Below are 26,145 nucleotides of genomic sequence, written 5' to 3'. Positions count from 1 at the left end.
ACCATGTTAAGAGAAGAGAAGGAAGTGAAGAAAGGAAGGGGATACAAGGAGACAGAAGTATGTTAATGCAAGGCCTTCTGGATGAGAACTGTTAGTATTACAGTAAACAAAAAAAAAAAAATGGAGACTCGGTCTACAGCAGACAATCCTTCAAGACCCTGAACTTCTCTGTTAGACTCGTCCTACTAGAGTGAATAAATGAACAATTCCCTTTACCAGGCCCACTGAAAGTGTCTGGTGACCTTATTAGTGGGATCGATGGTGCACGTTGTGTAGAGAGGTAAGAGGAAATATACAGACAAGTCTGTCTCCCAGACACACTGAGTTCTGCTAGGTATCCTGAACTCCTCGCCGCGGTTCTCTTCAGCCAGCCTTCTTTCCCCCCAGGGGAATGTGAGCTCCCTGAGGACGGAGATTGCTGCCTGTTTTGTAGGCTGGTGTTAATCCTCAGTGCCCAGAGTCGTGCTCAGGATACAGTAAGTGTTCAATAAATATTGTTGAAGGAATAGAAAGAGGAACACCTATTTTATGGGTAGAGAGCCAAAACAGTTTTCTCAAAGGCTGCTCTATCCTTCATTCCTCTGCCCGCTCCCCACTCTGGGATCACTGTGCAGTGATAAACCATTAGCTGTGCTGGTTTTGGGGAGACTGTTCCACAAGCTTGAATTGGTTTACCTTGTTCCCAAACCTCTACCTGGGCAGGATTCTCCTCATTAAGCAGTATCTGATTTCCACAGAGGATGCCCTTGCAGAAAACCCCCACACATTCTGATGCCTTAAGCATGACATGCCTTACCCCAAGCCACTGCTCCTGCACCAAGTACTCGCCTAGGCCCTGCCTGTGTGGGGTAAACCCTTAAGGTAGGACTACTTGCCCGGGTCAGGTTCACAAAGGGCCTCACTAAACGTTTTCTGATGATGGCCAACTGGACAAGTTCAGGCCTTTCTCCCCAGAAACACAATACTGTTCACTATACCAACAAGGATGTAATTAAAATCCCAAGTGGGCAGTCCAGGATATGAAAATTACAGTAATCTAATCTTGTGGAGGAAGAGGTATGAATCATCATTACATGGTCTGACAAAGAGCAAAGTGATTTATCCCAGGCTTCCCAGAGGTTACAGTCCCTGGTGATGGCTCCTCACAGCCTACAGACCAAACAGCAGGACCCACCGGGAAACATCAGAGGGGCACTGCCATGGTTTTCATCCCAGGGGAGGAGAAACAAGGCACCACAGTGCCGTGTTCTCAGGACCAGGCTTTCAAGTTATTTATTTGCAGGAAAATTCTAGGATTGAGGGGTAGGGCAGCAGATCTTGGGGACTAAAAAACACTGTGCGTTCCATCTTCTGATTCTGCTGCTTACTTACATGAGTAGCAACTGTAAGGTTTGCAGAATTATGTCACCTTGAAAATGGTTAGAAATCCCAAACCTCTCCAGGGGAAAAGAGAATATGCAGAGGACAAGCAGGACAAATAACAATACAATCAGAATGTTCTCTTAACTACATCACAGAAACATACAGTTCTGAAGGAAGATCTTTTCCTGAAACTTTCAAAAAGAACACCAAAACTCCCTATCATGAAACCACAGCCCCAGGGCACTGGGAAAGCTGGTGAGGGCATCCACAGGTCTGAAACATCCCTGGCTTCAGTTTTCTTTTTTCTTTTGCACAGCTGTGTTCAATTTTCTGTCCTTGGGGTTTTTAAAGGAACATTTATTCTAGGGCCAGGATTCTCAAGTTTTATGGTTACACAACTCTCTCCCAGGGCCAAAGAATGTTTTAAAAGCCTAAACCCAGCAAAGCGAATTAGTCAATGTATACAAATGAAAGTGAAATGAAAAGTTAAGTGTTACATTCAGCTTCTTACTTGCTTTTGTCTCTCCTATGCTCTGTTTGCTGTGCAAGACATTTGCTACCTATTTCTCATGCAAATAAAGGTAGAAGTGTGTGCATGTGTGTTTGGGAGCAGGTAAGGAACAGAGAAGTCCCAATGTGTATTTATATACTCCCATAGTTTCTGTTTCTGGTTCTATGGTAAATTTTATTCTAAAAGGCCTACATGTTACACTGGATTTAATAAAAGATCATAAAGAAAAAGACTCCTTTAGGATGGTATGTGTTTGCTTGTTTTTCCTACTTAAAGAGCTGAATACCCCTGGTTTTTGGTAGTAGGACATCAGTTTTTAAAAACCCTATATTTTTACATAAAAGTCTAATTAGTACATTATCAATATCCAAAAAAACACTGCCCTCCCACACACACTCCCACAAACAGAGCATGAGCTCCCACCAGCCAGGCATGAAATGCTAACCACACAGCCAAACAGAGTATTTCAGAAAATCCAGAGGTCCATTACCTGCCCCCATCTGTTCTCTCTTCAAGTCACCTAGATTTCCACATCTCAAAGAAATCTGCCTGAAGGCACACAGACATCTGGTCCTGGATTCTCCCAAAGGCTAGTGGCCTGTTTCATACACAACTCTGATCTGACAGACAAAGCGAAGTTCAGGATTGGGGCCTGAGCACACACCACTCATATTAGAGGTCTGGCTAGATCCCAAGACAAACAAGATGTTTTTGAGAAACAAAGTAATTTGTTTAGATCCACCCTGAGCAGAAAACACTGAATCAGTACTCCTCCATAAAGTGACCTGAAATATTGTCAGTATTTCCTGCTTAATACAGTCCACCTCTCTGGAAACACTTTGAAGACACTGTAGGCTGACCTTGTCCAACTCTTGGACTGAGCACCTTCAGGAGGTTTCTCTCAAGAAGCAGTCGAGCAGAGAGCAGACCAGACCAGGCCTTTTCGCTTTGCAACCACTTTCTCTGGCTCTTTCAAAATCAAGATCTTAAAAGTACCCTTTAGCATGGCCCTGTAGTCAAAATAACAGGTGGAGGTTTAAATGATTCCCTCCAGATAACCACTCCAATTCTCCTAGGATTGTAAATCATCAAAAATTAGTAAAATCTCTAAAACTAGGGCAGAGGACAGGAGAAAACCGGGATTCTAGAGTCAGGGTTTCTTTTCCACAGTGGTTTCCTCATGGTTCTAACCAAGCAGGAAACACTACTAATACCCTTTTCTTATAATAATAAATTTAAAACTCCATAGAGCAGGGCTCTAGAACAAATTAAGATGCTTCCTTTCAGAAGAATGTTTTAATGAAAGTAATACTGAAAAATTATTCCCTCAAAACATCTAAAAACATGCTCCCTACATATTGTAAGGCTGGAGGTACCAGAGAGAGGAAAGCAAGGACAGTGCAAGCGGAACAAAGACAGCACCAAATAGCTCTGTGCCACATAAGGAAGGAACGGACAGCTCTTCCTGGGTTCCAGTCCGCTGAGGGTGCCGACAAACCCCGGATGCAGACCCCCTCCATCCTGAAGGAGGAGACCTCTGGCTGTCCATCACCCGACCCTGAGCCAATAAAAATTCCCCACATACCCCTGGCATGGTCCACTCCCCACTCCCTTCCCTGTGCTTATAAAAACTCCCTGCCTGCCCTGCTGAGGGCGACTTCTCCAGCCTGTGTTTTGGACTGGTGAACCTCGCCCAGGATTGCACTCAAATAAACTGCCTGGCCCTTTGTTGCCTCTCATCACCTGCTTATTTTGGTTAGAATTTATCTTAGATATACAATGAAACACAAGCAAACAACAATAACCACATACATTTTTTTCCAAAAAAATCACACACACAAGAAGAATCCTTACTAGGACCATTTAACCAGGGCTTAAGGATGTTATATAATTTCATGCCAAGCCAACTAGAAAACACTGGATTTAAAAAATATTGTTTCATAATGTTTACGTTCCATATAAAAGGCAGAAATTTGAGCTAAGAACACTCAGATATAACTTTAAAAACTAACTCCACATAGGACGAGCATGCACGCACATATATATATACACACACACCTTATAAAAGAAAAACACCAACTTTACTCCTCCAAAATAAGTAGTTCATAGTCACGTGCTCAAAACACAATGTTTGCTCAAAACATCATATGGTTTTACAACCCAAGCAGCAGTCCAATTTCTCAAGAAAAGGTAGAGACTGGGTTGTTACTTGGAGAACATTTACTAAATTTAACTTACTAAAGAAGCATGGAGAAAGAACACATTCACGCAAATGGTAACATGCATGGTTGACAAATTCGAGGTTTATGAAATGCATCTTCCTCAAGCATTTGTATGTCTGACTTTTAAGAAAGCTACCACTTCTCCCTCCACCTTGCCTCATCTCAGTGGTCCTAATACTGGGTTCTACCCAAGTCTGAAGAAATGTGAAGTAGCATTGTGTGTATAGCCAGGACTTTGCTTTATAAAGACCTTCACTGAATTTAAGGATGGAATGCTTTTTCTCCTTATTCTGATTTCAAATGAAGATTTTTAAACAATTATACCTGAACTTCAAAAAAGCACAAAATCTTCCAGTCAGCTTTCTCCCAATCAAAATAACAGAAGAAAATCAAAGCCATCAGAGAACAAAGCAAAGAATGACACTCACTGATGACAAAGAATGACCCCAGCCAGGCACTACCTTGCTGCTCCACACCTACCTACAAGTTGGCAGCTCCACAGGTGCAGGATTTACACCCAAGGGGCTGGCGCCTAGGGAAGGGATGGCCTTCAAATCAACCAGTCTTGAGTGTTTCAGCAGAGAGGCAAGGATCCTAGAGAATTTTGTCACCAGAATGTGGTTCCAGCAAAACTGAAGAAACAGTTGCCTAAATATCTCCACACTAGCACTTCACATTCCCTCTTTCATCCACTGATCTGGAGTCCTCACTAAGGGACCACTCTATGTCAAGGTCATGAACAACATCCATCTTGGCAATTCCAATGGACACTTGCTTCTGTTTCTCCTCTTACTGACTTCCCAGCAGCCCCGCTCTGTGGATCCCTGCCTCCTGAAATCACCTGGGCTCAGTGATTCCCCTCTTCTACTTCTCCCTGGCTGGCCAATCCTTCTTGCCTTTGTGGTTCTGCTGTTCTATTCCATCCACTCCTGAGCCTCAGTAGCACATACTCTTTCTCTGTTTTCATTCTTTTCTATGGATTTATCTATCACAACAATTAGGTTTCCATCTAGGATTGCTCCTCTGAGTTCCAGACTCACATTCAGCTATTGACCTAAAATCTCCATTTGGGTATTTAATAGGTACCTCCAACACAATTTAAGTCCACAACAGAACTCTTGATTCTCAAAGCTGGCCCTCTCTATTAAAACAAAACCACAACAAAACCTTCTCCCCCAGGCTTTCCTCTCTTTCTCAGAAGTTGCCAAGGCCAAAATGTAGGAATCATTCTTAATTCCTCCCTTGTCTGACTCCCTACATCTTATCTACCACCAAGTGCTGACAGTTACACCTCAAAGACATCCTTCTTTATAGACACAACAGCTTTATTAATATACGATTCATGTACTATATAATCCACCAATTTAAAGCATATAATTCAATAATTTCATAGAGTTGTGTGGCTATTATCAGATCAATTTTAGGCATTTTCATCACCCCAAAAGAAACCAGTACCCATTAGGAGTCACTTTCACTTTCCCCCTAAATACTCTAGTCCTAGGCAACCATTAATCTTTCTGTCTCTATAGATTTGCCTCTTCTGGAAATTTCACGTAAGTGGAATTACACAGTATATGATCTTTGTGCCTGGCTTTTCTCCCTTAGCATATTTTCAAGATCCATCCATATTGTAGCATGTATCAGTACTCCACTCCCTTTTATAGCTGGAGAACATCTTATCATATGGATGTACAATATTTTATTTGTCCATTCATAGTTAATAAATATTTGGGTTGTTTCCATGCTTTGATAATAATGAATAATACTGCCAAAAACATTTGTGTTTTTATAAGACATATGTTTCCATATATTTGTCCACTATGAATGGATATGCTGCATCATAACCTAACTCTGTTTAATTGTATAAAGAACAGTCAGACTTTTTTACAAAGCACCTGCATTGGAAAGATTTTGCATTTCCACCAACAGTGTATGAGAGTTCCAATTTCTCCACATCCTCACCTACACTTGATACTGTCTTTCTTTCAAAGTGGGTACAAAGCAGTATCTCATTGGAGTTCTGATTTGTATTTCCTTGATGGCTGGTGATGTTGAGAATCTTCTCATGTGCTTTATTGGCCATCTGCCTGTCTTCTTTGGAGAAGTGTCTATTCTGGTCCATGCCTATTTTTCAGTTGGGCATTATTTTTATTGAGTTGTAACAGTTTTTTTAATATGCTACATAAAATCCCTTATCAGATATATAGTTTGCAAACATTTTCTCCCATTCTATGGGTTTTTCCATCCTCTATTTGTGTCTTTTGATACACAAAAGTTTTTAATATTATTCAAGTTCAATTTATCTACTTTCTTTTTTCACTTATGTTTTTGGTGTTCTATCTTTAAAAAGATAATGACTTCATGACTATCTTAGGTCATGAAGATGAATACCCATGTTGTTTTCTAAGAGTGTTACGGTTTTAGCTCTTACATTTAGGCCTTTGATCCATTTTGAGTTAGTTTTTATATTCAGCATAAACAGGGGTCCAACTTCATTCTTTTGCATATTGTTCATTCTTCTGCTTGTTGTCCAATATCATTTGTTGAAGAGACTATTCCTCAATTAATTGTTTCAGCACATTTGTAAGAAATCAATTACCATATGTCTTTATGTCTGGTCTGTCAATTTTATTCCAAAAATCTGTATGTCTATCCTTCTGCCGGTACCACACTACTTTCTGTTGTAGCTTTGTATTAAGCTACAACAAGTATTGTTGTAGTTTTGAAGTCAAGAAGGATAAATCTTCCAATTCTGATCTTTTTAAAGATTATTTTGGCTATTCTGGGTCCCTTAAATTTCTATGTGAACTTTAATGTCATCTTGGCAATTTCTACAAAGAACGCACCTGAGATTTTGATAGAGATTGCAGGAGTTGATAGATCTATTTAGGGAGTATTGTCATTTTAACAATAGTAAGTCTTCTGATTCATGAACATGGAATGTTTTTCCATTTACTTAGATTTTAATTTCTTACAACAATGTTTTGAAGTTTAGAGAGCATAAGTTTTACATTTCTTTGGTTATATTTATTCCTAAGTATTTCATTCTTTTTCATTCTATTGTAAAAGGAATTCCTTTCTTAATTTCAGATTGTTTATTATAAGTGTATAGCAATACAATTGTTTTTTTGTATATTGATCTTGTATCCTGCAACCTTTCTGAACTTGTTTACTAGTTCTAATAGTTTAGTGCAGTCCTTAGGATTTTCCACATCCAATCATGGGCAAATAGAGATAGTTTTACTTCTTCCTTTCCAATTAGAAGCCTCTTATTTCATATTCTTACCTAATGCCTCTGGCTAAAATTCCCATTACAATACTGAATAGAAGTGATGACAGTGAACATCCTTGTCTTCTTCTTGATCACAGGGGAAAAGCACTCAGTCCTTCATGATTAAGTATGGGGTTAGCTGTGGATTTTTCACAGATCCCCTTTTCAGGGTGAAGAAGTTCCCTTCAATTCCTAGTTTGTTGTTTAGGCTTCTTTTTTTTCTTAAAAAGGTGCTTGGATTTGTCAATGCTTTTTCTGCATAAGGCATACCTTTTTGCACTGTGTTTCCCTCTGTATACCCTCCCTATACTACCTCCATAGCTCAGTGTTTCTCATGTACAGGTCTGCAGTTCAGGGCAGTCCAGGGCCATCCTATTCAAAAGTCCCATCCACTACTATCTCTTCCCTAGTCAGTCTACCATATAACCTTCAAAATACTTGGTCATTAATATTATAAGTACAAATTTTGATAACATCTGTTTAAGGCTTAGTATTTGCCAGCACATATACAACATTTTAATCCTCACAATAATCTTACCAAGGGGATACTATTATCACCATTTTCCAGATGTAGAAATTGAAAGAGAGGGTAAGTGTCTTGTGCAAGGTCATGCAGTTTGTAAGTGGCAGACTCAGGATGAAAACCCAGGCCCACTAGCTCACAAGACCTTTCTCTTAAACGTCAGCTGTTGTGTGCCTATCAATAATTGATCTTACTTACTTTTTGCCTTATTTACTATCTTCACATATGTATGGCCAATCTCACCCACTGTGGTATTTTTAGCATCTAATATCACACATGGCTGGCACTCAGTAAATATTTAATAAACAAATGGAACACTGGTCTCCAGATGCCCTGCAAGAAAAGCGTTCCCCAGGACTCTAGTGAACACTGTCAGCTACACATGCCCATGGAGATTCACAGGGCTCATTCATTTTTGAGATCCTTCGGTAAGGAAGGCTGTTTCACTTTGATCCAATGTTTTCCAAACTTATTTGAGCACAGACCCATCTTTCCACCCCTGTTCTCACTATATTAATCGTCTAGGGAACTGTGTTTCAGGGAACACACTTTGAGAAATACTGCCACAGAGGGGCAGTTCAGATAGCACAGCCCTCAGGAGGAGGATTCCTGGCTCTGCTCTCAACTAAAAAGTTAAATATAGAGTCCCCTAAAACTCTCTTAGTCGCAGCTCAGTTCAAATGGACAAAAAAAAAAAAGCAATATTAAGTTTCCCTTTTCTCTCCTGGGGCTCCTAAAGGGCACCCATACCCACTGAGGAGATGTAAAGATTTTTCTAACTATTACAGTGGCTCATCTCCCTGTATGTGTGTGGCCCCTTATCACAGACATAGGTTAATTTTCTCAGAACTGTTTTGCTGAATGTGATTCAAACCAGTTCACCCTTCACAATGTACTTTGACCTATTCTCTGAATGCTGGCAAAACCAATGATGTATTAACCACAAAACAATTCTATTTCTTTCCTAAATACTTACCATAATGCTGATATTTAAATCATGGCTTCAGATACAGAATGACTTTAAAATCTTCCTATCTCAGCTCTCCAAGTTCTCAATGTCAACTACTCAAACTCCCTCTGAAAAAAGGAGAAAGAAAAATGTCTACTTTGAAAGCTAAGAAAGAAAACAACAACAATATAAGACACCCACATGTTTGAGCAAAGCAGGACACAGTGCTCTGAGTATTTTCTGCTTAAGAGCTTTTCCCTTTCAATTATTCATTTACATTGGTGACTACAAATTATTGGCAGTAGTTAGAGTAACTTTTTAAACTTATAAAAAATATTCAATAGTAAGTACATCTTTTTCATCTTAAAATTAGTGGATAAAATTATTTCTATCTAAATGGTTCCCCAAAGCTCCAATTTCTCTGTGGTGACTGAAATTTTGTGTATTTGGTCTAAATATGACAGTTACCTTGAGGAAACATAAGTCTTTTCTAAAATACAAATTTATATCAGATTCAAATAAGGGGCTTTGGGAAAGAAGACTTTAACAAAGGGAGACTTGAGAAAATGGGGGAATGGGTTAGAACTCATCAAGGAATTGAATGTGCATAGCAAGGAGGAACTGACAGAAGTCTGATTCCTCAGTTAAAGAGAAAACACTGGATAAAGAAGTTAGGAGGCTGGTGACCTGTGTCAGACATCCAGAGTGAAAAGCTTGGGTTGAACTTGGTCTATGCCATTAAATTAGAGGCAGAGAAAATTTTATTTATTTTTCTCAAAGGCTGGGGAACCAGGGAAAGTTCCACCTGTACTGGAAGTACAACAGAGTAAGACTAAGGCACATTACATGTTCCCATGTGATTTTCCTAGCTGCGTGTAACCTGTATGTGAGATGCTCTGCATGGGCATAGATTCATTTCTCATGCACAAAATGGTACTGCACATGGCATTCTAATGACTCAGACTGGGAGAGGGGTTCCGAGCACCAGCAAGGCTCCAGCCCTGAGAGTTGGGGCTAAGAAGAAAAGTCCCTGGGTTTATTAGTTGGTTAGTAGTTAGTGGTTAAGACAAAGGTGGCTTTAGGAAATCTTTCGTTGTAGGCTACTGAGACACTTTCTTCTATCTCCTCCCATTGTCCAATGTCTACTCAGCACTTCCTTGTTCCAGCTTTTGGAAAGGTCATCCTGGAAAAGAGTTCAGGGCGCAGAAGTAGCCAGCAGCCAGTGCCACACCTGCTGTTAAGGAGCAGCACCGGCCCCCTTTCTCGGTTTCCAGAGGCATCTAGGAGGCATGGCACCAGAGCTATCTTACCGCCTGTAGAGAGAATGGGTTTCATCTTCAGAAGCCCAGCCTGAGGCAACTTAGAAAGAAATCCTGTAGTAAGGCAGGGGCAGCGGGGTGCTACCCCATGTGAAGCTCCCACAAAGCAGAAAAACATTATTGTCACCACTGCTTGGTGAAATTCAGACAGCCATAAACTCATTACTTGAGCCACAAAGATGTTTGCAGTAAACACAGACTACTGGGTTTCAGTAGACTGTTTTTTGTTCCCAAAGAGGAAAAAAATCATTTTCCCTCCTGCTGCACAAATCTGTTTATTACTAAAAAGCTCTGAAGCCTTATGAACTGGGCTAGACCAATTTAAGCCTTTCTTTCCCCCTGGATTCCTCCTCAATACAAGAAACCAGGGAGGAATCTGGCTGCTTTAGAAAAGGACACCCACTCTCTGAACTACCCATACAGGAAGGAAAGACAAAATTGTTCAAAAACAAAAAAGGCTGAGAACCAAAAGCAGCCAAGAGGCAAGGGCAGGAGAGGAAATCCTCATCTTTTCCTCTTCTCAGAGAGCTCCTCTCTCTGCCCAGATTCATGCATCTGTCCTGGCCCACGTCCCTCAAGATCCCACTAGAGCAGAGGTTCTCACTTTGGTGCAGGGGGACCCCCGTGGAGCTCCACGATTGTGGGTCAAGAAAGAAGAAAATCTGCAGTGGTGATCATGAATCCAAAGACCAAGAAAGGGTCTGAAAGGCCCATACTTTTAACACTTTAGTTCTAAAAGACTGGTTTGCCCAAAGACAAACACCTCAGTTACTTGACAATAAAACTTCAGAATATAGTAGCTGACAGGAAAACAAAACAACAAACGAGCTACAATGCACTCAAGATAACTTGGGAAAAGGAAAAGAAGCAGACAATCAGTTAAGGGGCCAAGTTAAGTGACAGGCTGATGTTTAATAAACTAGTCAAATCTGTATAAAAGCAGAAAAAATTCCAGATGGTTCCAGCCACAGGAAGAGGGGCGCAGCTCCAGGCCTAGAAGGCCCTATTTTGTCTCTCCACTCTTCACCTTCCTAAAGTATTTGTTCCTGGTCAAAAATAAGCTTTCACTTGACTTTCAGATGATTATTAATCCCTATGCAAAAACTCTAACATGACTTTGTGACTAATTCTAAATCAACTGCATGAGCAGGGAGATACGCCAGAGAAAGGTATACTTTTATCTTAAGTTTTCAAAAGACTTAGGCTAGCCAGGAGGTACCCACAGTAAAGGGACATGTCCAGGCAGCCTTACTCACGTGCTACTTAACTACATCAGCATCAGGTGCCCCAGGGCCCACAGCATTTAGAAGGGTCTTGTCCCGTCCACCAGGCACAATGGATCTGAAGGATGAGGCTTCCCTGAGACCCAACTTTTACTCTGGCTACATTCTCCCATCTTCTCTCCTCAGAGGCCTAGAGCAAGGAAAGAAGGTTCTTCAGGACATTTTCACAGAACTACGGACACCTTCTCCCAGAGCAGGGGCTCATTCTTCCTTGGGGACCACTCTCTGTCCAGAATTCATGCCAAACATGTCATTACAAATGACCACTATAGTAAATTCTCAACCATCCAGAGCTGGATTAGTCACACCAATAATAATTTATAATAATAGTTATTTGAATATTTAGAAAATAAGTAAAATGCCTCCTAATCAACAAAATCATGTCCTCCTAATCAACAAAACCTCTTAGAAGTACTTGACTGGAATGACACAATACAGACAGCACCAGGGGTCTGTACCAGCACAGGGACGGCCCCACTCTATCACCCCTCAGACATGTACTTGCTATACTGGTGCCCAAGTTGTCATTCGGCTAGCATTAATCCAGGACCGCACAAGGTGATGGAAAAACCATTAGCAAGCAGCTGGACTGTCATGTGTAGGAGCCAAGGTTAGAGCAAATGATCAGTGACAGCACTGGGAAGGTGCCAGAGAGTGCAGCAGGGCACTGGGGGCGGGGGACTCCCTCAAAGGTCACGGAGCCCAAAGCAACACCTCGGAAAGAAGGACAGTTCTCAGTGACACAGTAAGGATGCCTCATTTCATTTTAATAAGCAGGGAGCAGGTACAGAAGTTTTGGTTAAAGAACAAGTTATAGACCATTTTAAGCTTACTAACCTTTGCCCATTTTATTTGTCTAGTAACTCATAGATTTTGTCATCCTGAACTATTATGCTTGTGATATTTTTGCATTAGGATACATAATCCACAGAACAGTGAATATTTTCCTAAATACTGGATTTTTCACTAAGTCAATGATGGTGGTCTTCAGTAAGGAAGGGTATATCAAATGTATTTCAAGCAACAATTTGACTGTAACAACCTCTTTGAGGTCTACCTCTATCAAGAGTTACCTGTATTTCATATGCATTTTTTTCTCTAAAATGAGACTATGGGTCTTTGTAAGCAGAACTCTGGTATTAATATGTTTTTTAGTATTTCATGGACACTAATATTTCAGTGCTCAACAAACAGATGCTAAAAGCCTGACAGGGGGATTAGTGGGTGCAGGGCTGCTCACTCCCCCATGGGCGCTCTGGCAGTCAGCAAGCCACCAGCTGCAGGAAGATGCTCACCATTAAAATAGCAACTGACAAGGGGACTCACGAAGGACAGGGAACTAAAATAAACATCGCAGTCCTCCCCAGTAAGATCCAGAAACTCCATCACCTTTCTGTCCTTGGGGAAACCTTCCTACGGGGACACATTTCCAATTTATGGGCTTAGGGACTGAGGAGGCTTCCCACACACACATCCCATGACAGCATAGGTTCTTAAAAGGCAGCATTAGGTTCTCATGCATTTTCAAATATGCTCCTTCAAAACCTTGGGAGATGCTCTACTTCAAAATCCAAAGAATGTGGTATTATCCAGAATTATACGTGCAAAAATTAAGTTAATGGGCAGAATTCTCAATTTTAAGTTCCATCAGGTATTTTTTTCAAAATCTTTGGTGTCTTCTAGTACTTGCCTAACAGTAGCTACAAAAATGAATAAACAATTAGCAGCAAACATTGAAGAAAAATTCATCTTGCTATTTGACAGGCATATGTACTTACAAATATGATTTTATATTATTTGATTGCATCCAAATATAGTGCTGTGGACCAGACGCTTGTGTCCCAGAGATAATAATGTTGAAGCTCTAATCCCCAGTGTGACGGTATCAGGAGGTGGGGCCTTTGGGAGGTAAATAGGTCATGAGGGTGGAAGCCTCCAGATGGCATTAATGCCTTTACCAGAAAAGACACAGATAGCTTGCTTCTTCTCTCTGCTCTCTGCCCACATGATGACACAGCAAAGAAGACAACTGTCTGCAAACCAGGAAGCTGGCCCTCACCATGAACTGAAATCAGCCAGCATCTTGGCCTTGTACTTCCCGGCCTCCAGAACTGTGAGAAATAAATGCCTGTTGTTTAAGACCCCCAGTCTATGATAGGTTTTGTTTTATTTTGTTCTAACAGTCCAAACTGACTAAGACATACCGTAAGAGCCAACTTTATACTTAATTAAATATTGTGTTTATATATACAAACATATGTGTATATATATTTGTATATAATGACAAAATACATTATGTGCTGACTTGTAAAACAGAAAAACTGAATGCAGCATCCCAACATTTCACAGTGTGCCCCAAAGAGAACCATGACTTTCTCCAAGTGTCCTTAGACTTGCACAAGTCTGAAAACTACCACATAAGTACTTTTTTTTAGCAGGCAGTGCCAGGAGGCACTCAAGATGTATGGCCGCCACAATAGAAACAGAACTGAGACATTTCAGAGAATGGAGCCCTCATTGTTTCCTCTGTCAGAGGCGAATGAGGGGCTCCCCCATGGACCTCATGGGCTCAGAGCAACCATAGTATCATGTCCCCTCCTTGGACCCCTAGGCACTTACTGTGGATCCGCGCAATTTAGCACCTTTAGACAAATACTTTCTGTCACTCTCTATTGACTCCATATGTGCATACTTTCAGGAAAATAAGATTATTATGATAGGTTTTGTTTTATTTTTCCTAAGAGAGTAACATCAGATAAAAAACCTATTGATATGCAAGCTGCATGTGACCGAGGCTGGACTTCGCTCTCCCTATACTCTGCCTATCAACCCTCGTGACAGATAAGGAGGTAATGGGTCCTGACTGACTCTGGGTCACTCTCAACAGCTTACTCCCATCCTTAAGTAACATCCTCTGGGTGTAGGTTACAGAGGTATGATTCAAGACCTTCAAGTATGAAGAGCCCTTTTTTAATGTACAAATTTTCTTGTGTCCAGACCATGCCAGCAGTTGTTTGTTTAGTAAGAGTGTCGAAAGGTTACTGTGAACTCAGTAACGTGTCTCACAGATTTACATTTTAGAAGTCACAGCCCTTAGAAACATTTAAAGTGATAGTGCAATTTGAGACATGATTTAGTCTGCAGACAATGCTTAGAAGATAAATTCCTTCACCCCCTATGATAGGTCTGAAGTGCATGAGTGAAGTGGCACTGTGTCAAAGCCACAGTGCACACATGGGCAGGCCTTCCCCGGCCTTGAGCGAGTATCGACGGCCTGCTTGCTGGTTGTGTACATGCTCACTGGTCTCCAGGAACACTTGCTCCAGCACTGAGGCGGCATCCTTAAAACACAGAGGCAACTTACTGGGCCCCCACAAACCACAGGTCCCAAATGGGAAAGCCAGGTCAGGGTTTGGGAGAGATGGCCACTATATGGCAGCATCCAGGAAAAAGGTAAAAGGTGGCACCACTGACCGGTTTAATTTGGTTTACTGCAACCAAATCAAACAGACGTGTGAACTTAGTATCTACCTTGGAATGCAGAGAAGGAAAAAAGAAACTCAGGCAACAGTGAGGGGTTGAAAGACTTTTAAATAAAAGTAATTTTAAGGTCCAAGAGACAGGAATACAAAATTGGGGTAGAAGAGGGGAGGAAGGATGAGATAAATCCTGAGATTTCTCTTCAAGGAGGAAACCCACTCTGCGCATTAGTACTTAAGGACTAAAAAGTAGCCTATGACATTCTCATACCTTATTGGTGGGAACAGAAAATGGTGCAGCCCCTTTGAAAATCAGTTGGCAGTTTTTTGTGAAGCCAACATATACTTACCGTTATGCTCAGCAACCCCACTCCTACATATTTAATCAAGAGAAATGAAAACACGTTCCCATAACAACCAATACATGAATGTTATGGGAGTTCTGGTCACAATCACCAAAAATTGTAAACAGCTTGAATGTCCTTCAACTGGTGAAGCAAAACCCTATATCCATAAAATGGAATACGACTCAGCAATAAAAGCACCAACCTATGGATAACATATAACACACAGGTGAATCTCAAGGGCACTAAGCTAAGTGAAAGGAACCAGGTCCAAAAGCTATATACTGTGTGACTCCATGTATATGACATTTCAGAAAAGAGAAAAGGGTAGCAGACAGATTAGTTGCTGGGGTCAGAACTGAACGGAGGGATTGATAACAAAGAAGCATGATGGACATTTTAAGGTGATGAAAATTTATATTTTGGTTATGATGGTTACATGACTATAACATACTTACCAAAACTCATGGCTGTACAATTTTAAAAAGTGAATTTTACTATATATAAATTATATTATCAATAAATCTGAGTTTTTAAAAGCAGCTCATAGCAACTATACCAACAAATTAACTCATGGAATGGAGCTGTTATCTCCTACAAGGTTCTATAAACCACCTATCCAACTTCCTCTACTGACTCCCACCCCCAATTTCTTCTCATACAGTATTTACAGGAAGATTATTGGTTTCTCATTTTTTGAGGAAGAAGCTTCTTTAGTTATACAAAGTTGCTTAAAGCAACCTCTGAGTCTTTAGATAATTTTGGAAACTCTCCTATATTAAAAATAGACTTGAGTCTGTGCCTCTTTATCCTCATGCTAATCACTGAGAAAGTAAGCATCTAAGACTCCAAAGGCTGTCTTCTACACAGGTCACCACTGTAAACCATTAATTAAGTCACTGAGAAGTTCATTACATGAACCCTATGTTGAACTACATCAAAGGTAAACCAAGGTTATTGCTAAAATTTTTAGGCAAGAAATAAATTCAAGATAAACCTTGACTGTTGAAATAAAAACTTTTAGTAGGGTAGGAAAATCAAAACCATCACTTGAACAGCAGAGCTGCACTGATTTGGTCTACCTATGCAGACCAAGAACAATGTGAAAGATTCTGGTTCTTTCCTTCATTCAGTGCAACAGCAGATATGTCTTGATTGCCTATGTGTGCTAGGCAGGAAAGGTACAATGATAAACGAAAATCCCTATTTTGGAGCTCCAATTCTCTTGAGAGTGATAGACAAATTATAAATAAATGAATGAACAAATAAACAAACCAATCAATCAATAACAAACCGAATGCCAGTTATGAGCGGGGAAGGAAAAGCACAGTAAGTGAATGAGGGAGGCTCTGACTGTACAGAAAGTGGTCAGGAATCTCTGAGTAGGCAATAGTTGAGCAGAGACCTGGAGGAACTGGGGAAGAAAGCTGGTACATATTGTGGGTAAAATTGCAGTATTTCCAGAATCTCTCTCCTGGCCTTAGTGTATCTCCATATCAGTAGGTGTTTCAAAGGAGTGGAGAGAAGTAGTCCCTCTCTGTATCAGTAGGTAATTACAAGGGCAAGGGAGGGCTTATCTGCCAGAGAGGTTGGGTGAAGCTCTCTCTTCTGAAGCCTGGTCGAGAAAGACGTGGGACAACTGCTTGTAAGAAATAAATGGGTTTCTGCCACTTTATTTCTCCCTTTGCCTGATTTCGGTTTCAAAGGTATTTTGCCCTGGATTTTCTCCCCAGAGTTACACACATGTGGAGACAGGGTGCTCCGGTAGAGGAAAGAAGAACAAATACAAATTCTCAAGTCTTGAGAAGGGAGTGTGTCTGGTATGCCCAAGGGGCACAAGGTGGCCAGTGTGTCTAGAGCGGAGTGAGAGAAAGGAGGAGTACATGGGGAGCCAATAGGAATTCTGGTCAGAGAGAGCCGGGTACAGATCATACAGTCCCTCTGCTAAAGGACTTTGGGTTTTATGTGAAGTTACCAGAAGCCACTGTTGAGTATGGCTAAGGGAGTGACATGACCTTGATTTAGTTTTAAAGAATCACTCTAATTGTTCTGAGGAAAATAGACTTTGGGGGTAGGTAGATGGGGAAGTGGACAAGAAGCAGCAGGGAACTTTACAGGAGGCCACCACAGCCACCCAGGGGGAGACGGTAAGCCATAGGCTGGGTGGTGATAGTGGAGGAGATGAGAAGTGGCTGGTGGGCAATGGAGTGCGTCATGGTGTCTTTGACTGAGATGCAAGACGCTGAGATGGCACAGATTAGGTCCATACTGGACAGCAGCCATCCGAGGGGATGGAAAATGTCTATTATATTGCTATCAGGGGTTTAGGTGAATAAGATAAAGAAAAGGTTACCTTGACCCAAGTAACATTATACCTAAGACTTCAAAAGTTTTACATCATAATAGTTGAGTCAGGACCATTTTAGATGTTAATTTTATCTTACAATAACATCCCCCCTGATTAGGTTATTAACTATAGACAACTAAGAAACAGATTTCTGTAGCAAACTATGTACTTCATTAGTGATCTTTCCAGGAAACAAAGACTTCCAGTCTATAAAAACTTCAAAGCTTTGTCAAATACACAAACTATGCTTTGAAGATCCTCTTTATTTAACCCTTGCTAAAAGAAAAGATTATCAGCAAGATTGCAGAATATGGATATTCTTTATTTGCTTCATAAATGAGCTTTGTTTGATGGGAAAGAGAAGTCAAATTATGAGATTCTTTAATCGGTTTACACATTAAAGCCTTTTATATAAACACTGTTTGTGAGACATAATCCACATCAAAGCATTTATCTGCTTCACAGATTATTTTCTCAGCTGCTCTAATATTTCTGTGTTGAGGAAGCTCTGAGTTCTGTGAAGCTGCATCTAACCTAGAAAGAGGCCAGAAACAATACAAGTGCACAAAAGAATCAATTTGATCCCTGCAAATCAGAGTGAGATGCAATAGCAGGAGGATCAGCAAAGCTCAGCATTCACATTATGGGACTTTGCGCAATCCCAAAATCACATGTTTTATCCAAGACAAGATTCGTGCTCAGGATCTAAAACACAAGGAAAAGCTTAAGTTGTTTTGATTGGAATAACTAGCCTGCTAACATGTACAATGTCTTCCAGGAAGATATCAACTCCCATATTTTCCATTGTTTCCTCCTTCCTTCCTTCAACTGAACCTTAGAGCCACAGCACAGAGCCTGATGGGGAATCAAATTAACACATTTGGTGATGTCAAGCACAGGGACCTTGGGGACAAGAGTCATACACATTACTTTTAATCTATCCCTATTGATGAGAAAATGTTTCAATCCAGTTAGAACCAGACAAACTTGAAACCATCTTATAAAACTCATCTGCTTTTGATTTTTTAAAAGTTTTACTCAAAAGAAATTAGCTCCCCAAAGTAACCATCCTTATCCAACTCCCAATCATGAGCCGAGAGAACAATCTTTTAGTCACATAGGGCTGGAGACAGGTATCTTAAATGGCTTCAGTGTTTCCTTTTGGAAACACCTTTGAAATACTTTAATGGCTTTCCAGGTGTTTTCCTACCACACTATATCTCTTAGGATATATTCTTGGAAAGATAAATATTCTCAAACAATTCAGTGTTTTGCTCTAAATTCAAATCTTTGAATTTAGTGAATTTTCCCAAAGTATCTGCTATTAAAGACAGATTTTTATAACTTCTTGCTTTAAGATGTCAAGATGTATTCTGCTTACATAATGCGGACTTAGGACTTCCTCTCACACAGCTCCTCATTACACTAACCAGATGTCTCTGCCTTTTTCCAGAAAACAGTGGCACTGAGGCTTTACACTCTAGGCTTCTCTCAGGTCATTCCTTTAGATATTTACCTACTCCTTCCCAATGGTCTCAGACAAATCCTTTTTTTTTTTTAATCTCAGCGTTAAAATACACACACACCTGTGCAATGTCAAAATCCTCTGCCAAGACTGAATTAGTGTGGTTTTCTTTGCACTCATCTATAATGATCTAAAGATGTACTATATCTGGATTCTCAGAGGTCTGTTAAGTATTAACCATGATGATGTGAAATGTTAGAAAATTAGGTTAGTCTGAACCTTTATTATTAATCCAGTCTGCTATCATTTTTTGGTGAGATTGTCTAACACATTCTGCAACTTTCACTGAGTCACTTGAGAGGCTAAAGAAACCTATAAGCTCCTTCTCCAGAAATATTAGAAAACACAATGATAGCTATAACTACCATTTTGGAACAGGGGTTAGCAAACTGTAGCCCATGAGCCACATCTGGCGCACCAAATGTTTTCATCAATAAAGTTTTATTGGCACACAGCCATGCATATTTCCCTATTATATATAGCTGTTTACATGCTACAACAAAAACATAGTTGAATAGTTGTGACAGAGACTGTTTGGCCCATAAAACCTGAAATATTTACTATCTGATCCTTTACAGAAAAAGTGTGCCCACCTCTGCTTTAAAACCAATGACTTCTAAAACGATGATTGGAAACCCCACTCTGTGTGGTGTTGGAGTTACTTCTCTGGAATACCATTTTCCTCAGGGTAAAAATTAAATGACAAGTTACAAATAAAAGTGCCTAGCACAGAACCTGAAATTCAGTAGGCAATAATATATGTCCTCTTCTACTTGCCAGGTTCCTCTTGGCCCTTTGGTACTTGGTCCAAATGCCCCTCCTCTCCTCTGCTGTATTCTCCCTGCTGAGTTGGAAGTTCCCTGCTTTTGGCACCACATATTATTTTAACACTGGCCATCCTGTATTCTCATTATATAAACACTTGTCTTTCTTCCCATATAGAATGTGGGTTTCTCTGAAGTAAGTGTCATATCTTATTTACTTTTGTTTCCCAGGGCCTGGAACACAGCAAGTCCCCAGCAAAGATTTTTCCAGAGATAAGCAAAAAAATAGGAAATCAACACCAGAAATATCCTTAATTTTAAAAGATGTCATGCCAAGAACATTAATAATATATTAGTAAATAATACCAAGCTTCCTACATGGAGTTTCACAAATAATGAACACTTTTTGGTTTTTTTTGGTCACCAATTTCAGGTTACAACTTGCTACTTACAGCAGTTTTATTGAAAGGGCAAGTTAAAACTCCAACCACGGGGGTACAAAGAAGTTCCTAGAACCCAAGGAGGAAATAATCATTCTTGTTTAAACTCAACAACTTAAAAAACAACATCCCTACCCAAGCCTCTCATTCTTTGAATGACAATATAAAGTATGATATTCTTTGTCTATAATAAGACCTGAATGTAAGATTTCTAATATTAGTGATTCATTTTAGCATAAAATAATTACTTCAAAACTATAGTTATTTTGGTTCTTCATGGATTTAGTTAAAAGAGAATCATTCATTTAAAAATAAATGAGTCAGGCAGTGAGGATAAAATAGTGAAGAAGTAAAGTTCCTGCCCTTATCCAGTAAAATAAATGAGCTTAGAGAGCTTTTAAAATTGATTTTAACAAGAGTCTTGAGTTATTTATGTCCCCCAAATTTTCCATTATATTATATTCCATAAATAACAAAGAGGTCTTGTGCTTCCAAAATAGAGGCAGGTTTCCATACTGGATTGTTTCCTGTGCTGCTACAACAAATTACTATATACTTGGTGGCTTAAAAAAAATACAAACTGATTATCTGAGCGTCTGGAGGTCAGAAGCCTGAAATGAGTCTCACTGGGCAAGAACCAAGGCATTGGCCATGCTGCATCCCTCTGGAGGCTCTGTGTGTGTGGGGGTGGGGGGTAGGGGGCGGGAATCTATTTCCTTGCCTTTCCCAGCTCCTAGAAGTGGCCTGTCTTCCCTGGCTCACAGCCCCTCCTCCACCTTCTGAGCAGCTCAGTCAGTGTGGACTTCATCACAAGGCATCACTCTGACAGCGACTCTGTCTCCCTCTTGCACTCCAGGGGACCGCCATGACCACCTGGACCCGCCTGGATCACCCTGGATACTCTCCCCCTCTCAAGCTCAGTGGACTAGTGACCTTAGGTCCTATTTGCCACATAACCTAACATAGTCACAGCATCCAGGGATCAGCATATGAACCGTGATGCTTCAGGGAGCCATGATTCCTCCTAACACACATTTCTTTGTAGTAAGCAGGTCAGTGAGCCCAAGTCACATGTATGGCCCAGTATGGAACCTGGAATAGTTCTCCAGAAATATTGGAAAACACAATGGTAGCTATAATTGCCATTTAGAACAGGGGTCAGCAGCACACTGCAGCCCATAGGCCAGAGCTAGCCCACTGACTATTATATTGTGCCACAAAGTTTTATTGGGACACAGCCATGCTCATTCCTTTCCATGTTACCTATGGCTGTTTCCATGCTACACCAGCAAAGCTGAACAGCTGTGACAGAGGCTGGCTCGACTACTCGAAATCAGTCTTTCCACTAGCTAGGGTGCTGCTCCCACCCATGCAGGCCCCTAGCGCCCCCACAGGAGCACAGTGCTTCTGTTCTTCCAGGAAGGTAGGAAGTTGCCGTATCTTATTCATCAGAACACGTTCTATCCACACCCAATTGTTTTAATAATAAATCGAATGACTTTTCTCCCACCTGCTCTCTTTCCAAATGATGGAAAGCCACACCCTGTGTCCCATCCTTCTATTCCAGTGACTGATAAAGACCCTGGCCCAAATACTGCACAAAGATGTGTCAGTCACAGAAAATGTATATTCATCTGTGTCCTGCTGCTGGGTTTCTTCGTAGTTACCTAAACATATATGTGATCATCCATTCATCTGTTTTTAAAGTTCAAAGAATAAGGGAGTGTGTGTGTGTAGATGTGCATGTGTACGATAAAAACTCAAGAGCAAAGACTGTCTAACCTGCTAAACACAGACACTTAGTAAATACTAGTCAGCTAAGCAAAAACTAAACCATTTTTGTCTACGACAGTAAAATAAGACATGTTTCTGGGAATACACAGAGTCTTGTAGAGATGTACTCTCCTCAAAGGTAAGTGGTGTTGGGTAGCTGGCTCCAGAAGGCAAGGCAGGTCATTCTGAGCCCTCGACATCACCTTGGGGGATGGAGCAGCTGGCTCTTGGGACACCAGATGGACTGGCTTGGTGGAATTAGAGCCAGCTCTTCTGTTTTTGACAACAGCCTCTGGCCCCACATAGGGCTCCCTTTCAGCTGGCATTCGCCTAGAATGCAACACCCATTCGACTGCATGGAGCAGGTTTTCCAAGTCACTTTCCTTCTTGGCACATAGTTGTGACCCTGGGGTATTGAAAGCATGTACTCAAAATCAGCCCTGGCCACTTGTACAAACATTCCTCCTAGGTCATCTGAACCCTTCTGTCCACCAGACTAGAAAGTGCTTAAATTAGGAACATTTCAAAACAAAGATTTATATAATATGCTGATCAACTGGGCGCTTAATAATAATTGCTGTTTAATTGTGATCATTCTGAAAGTTTCAAAGTTAAAAAATTTAATTTAGACTCAGTGAGTGTCTATGTGAGTGTCCGAGACCCACAATATCCCATTCCACAAATTCTCCCTCTTCCTTCGTTCCCCTTAGTGCAGCTGCCACCCCTGGCCTGGGAATACAGGTGTCTTCTGAAAGATGAGCTCACTTTCCACCCCAAGTAATGCTACCAGGCTCTTGCTCCTTGTTCTGCTGTGCATGGCAATATCCCCAAATCAAAGAAAAATTCTATCGGGAAAGCCCTATCCAGCCCCGAGTGCTGTTAGTGCCACTAAAACAACACCTGGGACATAGATCCACTGGCTACTTATGGTCAGCCATCCAAATCCCATGAAGGCAGAGGGACAGGAACTGCCTTTGCCATCAAGCGCTGTTCTTGGTACTCAGTTGAACTCTGTCAGCTGCACATTCATGTTAGATGCGTTCCACATTCATCATTTCTCAGTGTTCTACCTGCAACCCAGAGAACCCCCAAATGTACAAGCAAGAAGCCATCACACACTCCGTCCTGCCTGGGCCCCCTCCATCTTTGGGTGATGCAATGCTTCTGAGACACAGGGAATCATCACTAGAAAGCCATTAGTCTTTGCCCTAGGACAGACTCCAGGAGTGAAGCCAGAGTCGGCCTTCTGTGAAGAACCAAAAGATTCTAGCAGGTCTAGAATCCTGCAGGAGCCCTTTGTGAATGACAGTCGCTGTCAGAGGTAAAGTTAGCACACTGTTCCCTAGAGGAGCTGTGTCCAGCACAGTGGAGCCAACTAACTTGAAGGATGAAGAACAAGCTTTTGTCCAAACAGCAATAACTACACATAGTAAGAGCTTCAAGAGTTCAGTGAATATCGAACCACTTCTGTCTTCCTTGCCCTTTGCTTCTCCTGAGACGAAGGGACCGTGAGAGGTGGTAGAGCTCAATGCATGTCCAACTCCTGCAGTGGTTCTCCTGCAGCAGCTCATGTACAAAACTGAATAACATCTGCATTTATGGCTGTTTGTAAGCAATGGAGGATTATCCTGCTCCACTAACATTTACTAAATTCTCCAACGTCATGGTGAATACACATCCTTGTGAGAATAGGAGCAGCTGATCAAGCCATTGAAGCCATGTTTTAAGAAAAAGTGGCAGCCTGAGTCTCTATATGCTCCATTCCCTCTGCATCAGATGGAACTTCTTATGAAATACTTTAGTAGAAAAACAACCTAAAACAAAGAGCATTGAGTGTAGGTTGGAAGGTCTAAGGATGAATGATCAGAAAGCCAGACATCTGAGAGAACCAAGATGGCGGCGTGAGTAGAGCAGCAGAAATCTCCTCCCAAAACCAAATACATTTTTGAAAATACAACAAATACAACTAATTCTAAAAGAGAGACCAGAAGACACAGGACAACATCCAGACCATACCCACACCTGCAAGAACCCAGCGCCTCGCAAAGGGGTAAGATACAAGCCCTGGCCCAGCGGGACCCGAGCTCCCCTCCCCCCAGCTCCGGGTGGGAGGAGAGGAGTCGGAGCGGGGAGAGAGAGGGAGCCCAGGACTGCTAAATAGCCAGCCCTAGCCATCCGCACCAGAGTGCAGACACAGTGCATGCGTGGGGTGCTGGATACTAGGGAAACAAGACAGTAAGACCTGTGAGTGGGTCCCCGCAGCCGGCACACCCGGGACAAAGAAAAGAGAGTGCTTTTTGAAGGTCTTAAAGGGACAAGGACCCCACAGCTGGACAGAAGCACCCTGGGACACTTAGCCCAACAGCTGTGAACCTCAGGGAGCTCTGGGTGCCCGAACCCCCGCAGAGCAGCTTGGAGGCCCCTCACCGCGATAAACAGCCTCCCACCTGTTGCCCCTCTGAAGCATCTCCGCCATATTGGAGCAGTAGCCTGAGGCCGGCCACGCCCACAGCAACTGCAGAGCTGAATAAACTCCATAGCGGCTGGGCAAGATCAGAAGCCTCATCTGCACGCAGCTGCCCAGCACAAGCCGCTAGAGGCCACTGTTCTCCCAGGAGAGGAAGGCCACAAACCGGCAAGAAGGGACTTTCTCTTACCCAACACATGCGCCAGCTCCCCACAAATATATCTATCGCCATGAAAAGGCAGAAGAAATTGATACAGACCAAGATCACAGAGGCAAACCCTGAGAAGGAGATAGACCTAACCAGTCTTCCTGAAAAAGAATTAAAAATAAAGCTCATAGCCACGCTGATGGAGATGCAGAGAAATATGCAAGAGCTAAGGGATGAAGTCTGGAGGGAGATTACAGATGTTCGGAGGGAGATTACAGAAATGAAACAATCTCTGGAAGGATTTATAAACAGAATGGATAAGATGCAAGAGGCCAATGACGGAATAGAAACCAGAGAACAGGAACGCATAGAAGCTGATGCAGAGAGAGATAAAAGGATCTTCAGGAATGAAACAATATTAAGAGAACTGTGTGACCAATCCAAAAGGAACAATATCCACATTATAGGGGTACCAGAAGAAGGAGAGAAAAAGGAATAGAAAGAGTATTTGAAGAAATAATTGCTGAAAACTTCCCCAAACTGGGGGAGGAAATAATCGATCAGACCATGGAAGTGTACAGAACTCCCAACAGAAAGGATCCAAGGAGGACAACACCAAGACACATAATAATAAAAATGGCAAAGATCAAGAACAAGGACAGAGTTTTAAAGGCAGCTAGAGAGAGGAAAAAGGTCACCTACAAAGGAAAACCCATCAGGCTATCATCAGACTTCTCAATAGAAACCTTACAGGCCAGAAGAGAATGGCATGATATACTTAATGCAATGAAAGAGAAGGGCCTTGAACCAAGAATACTGTATCCAGCACGACTATCATTTAAATATGAAGGAGGGATTAAACAATTCCCAGACAAGCAAAAGTTGAGGGAATTTGCCTCCCACAAACCACCTCTACAGGGTATTTTAGAGGGACTGCTCTAGATGGGAGCACTTCTAAAACTAAATAGATGTCACCAGAGAAAATAAAATCACAGCAAAGAAAGCAGACCAACCAAATACTAACTAAAGGCAAAAAATAAAATCAACTACCCACAAAAGCATTAAAGGAAGCACAAAACAGCACAGAATAAAATAACCAACATATAAAGAATGGAGGAGGAGGAATAAGAAGGGAGAAAAATAAAGAATGACCAGACAGTGTCTAAAATAGCTCAATAAGTGAGTTAAGTTAGACAGTAAGATACTAAAGAAGCTAACCTTGAACCTTTGGCAACCATGAATCTAAAGCCTGCAATGGCAATGGAACAAAACAGCAGCAGAATCATAGAGCCTAAGAATGGACTAACAGTTACCAAAGGGAAAGGGACTGGGGAGAAAGGGAGGGAAGGGAGGGATAAGGATGGGGAAAAAGAAAGGGGGCATTACGATTAGCATGTATAATGTTGGGGGGGGGCACT

The 26,145-nt window shown here is 41.4% G+C and overlaps 1 protein-coding gene across 4 annotated transcripts in view; it reads right to left on the bottom strand.

Annotated features, from left to right (window-relative positions):
• Positions 1-26,145, bottom strand: part of SVIL (supervillin) — a 232,971-nt gene that overhangs the window by 160,359 nt on the left and 46,467 nt on the right. For 3 of the 4 annotated variants that reach the window (XM_057498342.1, XM_057498343.1, XM_057498344.1), the window contains one exon: positions 8,866-8,966. The exons of the other annotated variant lie outside the window; for it this stretch is intronic. The gene's annotated coding sequence lies outside the window, so the exon portion shown is untranslated. The remainder of the gene's footprint in view (positions 1-8,865; positions 8,967-26,145) is intronic. 4 annotated transcript variants of the gene reach the window in all.

Source organism: Manis pentadactyla, chromosome 3 (genome assembly GCF_030020395.1).
Source record: "Manis pentadactyla isolate mManPen7 chromosome 3, mManPen7.hap1, whole genome shotgun sequence".
NCBI classification, from domain to species: domain Eukaryota; kingdom Metazoa; phylum Chordata; class Mammalia; order Pholidota; family Manidae; genus Manis; species Manis pentadactyla.
This window is presented reverse-complemented; position numbering and strand designations above follow the sequence as displayed.